The sequence below is a fragment of the Empidonax traillii genome, unplaced genomic scaffold (assembly GCF_003031625.1).
Source record: "Empidonax traillii isolate 1590-97213 ecotype Southwest subspecies unplaced genomic scaffold, ASM303162v1 scaffold1350:size273897, whole genome shotgun sequence".
Taxonomy (NCBI): domain Eukaryota; kingdom Metazoa; phylum Chordata; class Aves; order Passeriformes; family Tyrannidae; genus Empidonax; species Empidonax traillii.
Window position 1 is genome coordinate 182,437 of NW_020956543.1, and position 4,629 is coordinate 187,065.

The 4,629-nt window shown below is 59.0% G+C and overlaps 1 protein-coding gene across 3 annotated transcripts in view; it reads left to right on the plus strand.

The window, feature by feature from the left end:
• The window catches only part of TOR4A (torsin family 4 member A), a 16,500-nt gene that overhangs the window by 1,167 nt on the left and 10,704 nt on the right, over positions 1-4,629 (plus strand). Inside the window, exon 1 of one of the 3 annotated variants that reach the window (XM_027906747.1) lies at positions 2,224-2,301. The exons of 1 other annotated variant lie outside the window; for it this stretch is intronic. The gene's annotated coding sequence lies outside the window, so the exon portion shown is untranslated. Of the gene's footprint in view, positions 1-2,223; positions 2,306-4,629 lie in introns of those variants that run through there. One more of the 3 variants, XM_027906750.1, reaches the window with a different exon arrangement.

The following is a 4,629-nucleotide window of genomic DNA, read 5'->3' on the forward strand; positions in this document are numbered from 1 at the left end:
AAGCCCCGTGGGGGGGACATGGCACAAGGTGATATTTTGGCTAGGAATGTGAGCAGGGGCTGTTTTCCACCATCCTGTCCCCCTTGCCCCCCCCTGCCCGACGGGCCGTGCTGGAGGGACCTCCCCCCATGGGACACCTCTGGGTGCCAGCCCTGCCCCTGCCCTCCCCAGGTGCTCCCTGGATGTTTTAGCAGCCACTCCAGACTGAGCTGGTGATTTTGGAGGCTGGCATTGACACCAGGGCAGTGTCCCCAGCCCTGCATCACCCCCTCACCCCACAGCTCTGGGTTGGGCACAGGCTGGCAGTGGCTGTGCTGCCCCTCCAGATCCTCGTCCCCGTGTGCCATCGGGCTCCCCCAGCACCGGGGGGGGTCGTAGGGTGGTCAGTCCCACGTCCCTGTTGTCACCAGGAACTTGTCACCCTCTGCTCCAGCCGTGGCCCCAGCAGTGCCCTCTGTCCCCCAGCTCGGGAGGAGTTCAGAACCCGAATTTCCTGGGCAGGGTGCACGTCCCTCACAGGCACTTCCAGCTCTGCTTCCACCCTCCCTGGGTTTCCTGCTGCATTTTGGAGGCTTCCTGCCCTCTCCACGGGGTGCTGGGAGGGATCAAGCTCCCTCCCAGTTACAGCAAGATAGTTTTTTCTGGGCTGTTGAGGTTCACTGACAGTCCTCAAGAGCAGCTAGCAGTTTCTTGCTCCTCTAATTTTGCTTCTTTTAGAGTTTGGTTTTGTGTGGTTTTGGTTTTTGTTTGTTTGTTTGTTTGTTTGTTTTTGGTGTTTTTGTTTGTTTTGGGGGGGGCATTGTGTTTGGGGTTTTTTTTAAAAATGGTTTTCAACCATGCTGCTCAGAGGAAGCTCTTCCTTCTCAAAAACCTGAATTAGCCAGAAAAGCATCTTTCTTCCTGGCTGCTCCCAAAACTTCCTCCAGGGGGGACCTTTACTTGGGGTCAGCCCTGCCGTGTTCCCCGACCCCGAGGGCAGCTCCCAGACGCTTTGTGCCAGTGGCTTTGCTCCAGCTGAGCTCCTGCCCCTTCGTGACACAGAAATCCCCACATTTGCAAGGATTTGTTAGGCAAATCCCCGCTGGCCCCAGCAGAGGCACATCCAGCTGCCTGGCACGGGGCTGGGGAGACTTTGTGACTCCAGGCTGGGGGGACCCTGCTTGGAGCATCCCCTTACACAGCCAGGTTGGGATCTGTGCCCTGATGCTCCAATACACTCCAAATTCGTTTTTTTTCCCTTATTTTCGGTCCTGTGCAGCTGGGAGGGAGCGGGTGCCAGCTGGAGGGGTTATTCAAAAACAGGAGCTTGAAACGCCAGCAAGAGATTGCTTTGGGCTGCTCTGGCTTTACCAAATGGGCTTGTTTTGGGGGAAAAAAAGCCTTGGCCGGGTTGTGCAAGTGCAGGTGAGAGGTGGGAGTTTCCAGGGCGTGTTTGTTAGGGCTAAAGGTAAGGTGAGTGCAGGCGCAGGTGAGGAGGAGCTGCCGTGATGAGCCTTTGCACTGCTGGGCACAGAACCTCTCCCCTTTGCTTCCGTCTCTGAATGCAGCTGATGGATGAAGTGGTTTTCCCCGGGGAGTTTCTGTCCCCACACCAGAATTTGGTCCCACAGCAGCCTGGCCCTGGCTGTCCCCGTGTCCCCGTGTCCCTGTGCCGCAGGGCCAGCGCTGCCAAGGGGCCAAAATGCTCCGTGGGGTCGGGAGGGCCGGGGGGCAGCGGAGCGGGACCCCGCACAGGGACAGACAAACCAACCGCTCCGGACTTGCTGGGGTTTTTTTTCCAGACTCGCCGTTTCTATAGACTTACTCATTTCCCTCAGGTTCCCTCTGCGTTCTGCTCTCCCTGTTTTCCCCGCGGCCGAGGTCTCTCACCCCTGAGCGCAGGGTCAGCCCCGATAACCTCCCTCGGCAGCGTCACCGCTCTGACCTTTTCGGGGCCGGTTTCCCGGCTAATGACTAAGGACACCCCGGCGGGTGGGGATGTTTTGCCCAAGCCCCGGGCTGTCGGGGCGGTGAGGGCGATGAGCTCACCCCGCTGCCCCGTCGTTCGTTCCGCACGGTGTGACGGCAGCGCCGAGCGGGCTCTGAGCGGCTGCGGCGAGACAGACGGACCCGTCCGGCGGCCATCCCATGGCACGGGGAGAAGGAAGTGCTGCCGTGGGCCACTCCTCCTCACATTTCCTCTCTGGGGACGCTTTTCTGCGGACGAGAGCGGGGCCGGAGCAGCTGCCGGCCCGTGCGAGGCCGCAGGCTCCGCTGGGCGGACGGAGGGGAGCGACAGCGACCGGCCCCGAGGGGGACATTGTGGGTAAACTGCGCTGGCTTCGGCTCCCCTGCCCTGCTCCCCACCCCTCGGGGGTCACCGCGGCACCCCTCGGCTACTTCGAGCTCCATCTCCCCGGCGCTGCCTTCTGCGCGTCCTTTCCACCAAAATCCGCCCCAGTTTCGGGGGGGATGCTCCTGTTCCCGATTGTTTTAGGATGCTTCAGGCTCTTTCCGCCCGCTTGCTGCCCTTCCCCTTGGTCTTGGCTTTGCTGCCCTTCCCGTCGGTCTCGGCCGAAATTACGGCTGGGAGCGGAGCCGGTGGGGTTTGGTGGTGAACGGGCTGTTGGGGGAGCACAGGGAGGGGGGTTTACATCGCCTCGGTTGTTGCCCTGCGCTGTTTTTGGGGAGGGTGGGCGCCTGCACACCCCCAGCTCCAGCCCTGACCCAAACCACGCGTCTCAGCTTGTTCCCAAGGGGCCCCCGGGGAGCTGCAGCTCGGGGTGCCGGGGCCCTGCTGGCCTTTGCCAGCATCCCGGATTTCTGCTCCCAGCCCCTGATCCCTGCGATCCACAGCTGCCTCTGCAAGGGGCTCTTTTGTTCTGCCTTACCCCTGGAAATGCTCATTTCTGGATGGAGGGGCTCGGATCCCACCTAGGGGCAGGGGGTTGTCAATCTTTAGGCTTTTCCAGCTGTTCCCTTTTCCCAGCAACTTTGCCAGCCCAAGGAGCCTGAGACAGGGGTGCAGCTCCCCCTACTCCAGTGCCATCCTCGGGATTCAGCAGCACTTTTACCAGGGACAAGTTTCTCCAGCTGGCATCTCCTGCCAGGAGAACACTTCCTACCGGGGACTGCCGGGGGCTGCCCCATCCCGCTCCCCTCCCTCTGCCCCCAGCTGCCCACACAGGCTCCTCTGTCGTGCAGACCTTGTTTTGGAGGAGCAGGGTGACACCTGAATGCAGACACAGGGAACAGCTAAAGGAGGAAAGCTGGAAGTGTTTCCAAGTGCAGCTTCTCCTGCGGTGTCCGGTCTTGGCACGGAGCAGTGACTGATGGTGTTTACACGAGCACTGGGATGCTGCAGACTGAATTCCCCGCTTCTCTTTCCTCTGCTTTTCACCAACAGTAAATTAGGCTGCCCAGAGCGCATTGCTGCAGGCTGGCACAGCCTCCTGCCCCGGCCCTGATCCGACTCTGAGCGTGCAGGGGCTGCTCTTAGAAAATTCCAGTCCTATGTAAATACCAGCAGGTATTAGGGACTGAGTCATGGCATTAACAGGGTTATTATATGCATGTCTGGGCAGATTCCTTACTGAGGATGGGGTTTTGTCCTTCCACCTTGCCGTGCTTGGCTCATCTGGAGGGTTGGGCGTCCTGTGCTGGTGGTGGGATGGATGTGCTGTTTGGGCTCTTGGCGTTTGGGAAGGAGGGTCCTGAGCATCTCCTGGCTAAATCAGCACTCACCTGTTTCTCATCAGCCTTGCAGGGGTTTCAGGCTCTCTGCATGGACATGGCAGTGGGAGCATCTGCTCTGGGTGTGAGGAGCCAAATCACTTCATGCTTCAGCTGGGGCTGCATCCGGCAGCATCCATGGGGAGTGCTTGGGGTGTCCCTGGTTTCCCTGCCAGGAGCAACCTTCCAGGACTGAAAGGGAGCCTATGACCAAATTTTCAGCAGGATCTGTTGTGATAGGACAGGGGGTGATGGTTTTAAACTCAAAGAAGGTAGGTTTAGATTAGATATAAGGAAGTTTTTTACAGTGAGGGCGGGCAGGCCCTGGCACACAGGTTGCCCAGAGAAGCTGTGGCTGCCCTATCCCTAGAAGTGTCCATGGGGTTGGATGGGGCTTGGAGCAACCTGGGATAGTAGAAGGTGTCCCTACCCATGGCAGGGGGGCGGAATGAGATGAACTTTAAGGTCCCTTCCAACCCAAACTATTCCAGGATTCTGTGTTCCTTCTGCTCCCTAAAACTTTTCCTGTAAATTTCCACAGCCTCCCCCCTGGCATTTAAGCAGCTCCCTCTATACCTGCATGTGTTTGGGGCTGAGAAAAGCTTGCCCCTGTGTTTGTGTCGATGTGTGGCAGGGCCCAGAGGGTTGTCTCAGTCCCAGGCTGAGCTCTGCAGCTCCCTGGGGACCAGTGCTGGTCTGTGCCACAGGGGCTGATCCATTTGGGGACCTTCCTATGAGGAGAGGCTGAGGGAGCTGGGGTTGTTTAGTCTAGAGAAGAGAAGGCTTAGAGGTGACCTCATCACTCTCTTCAACTACCTGAAGGGAGGTTATAGCCAGGTGGGGGTTGGTCTCTTCTCCCAGGCAACCAACAATAGGACAAGGGGACATGGGCTCAAGCTCTGCCAGGGGAGGTTTAGG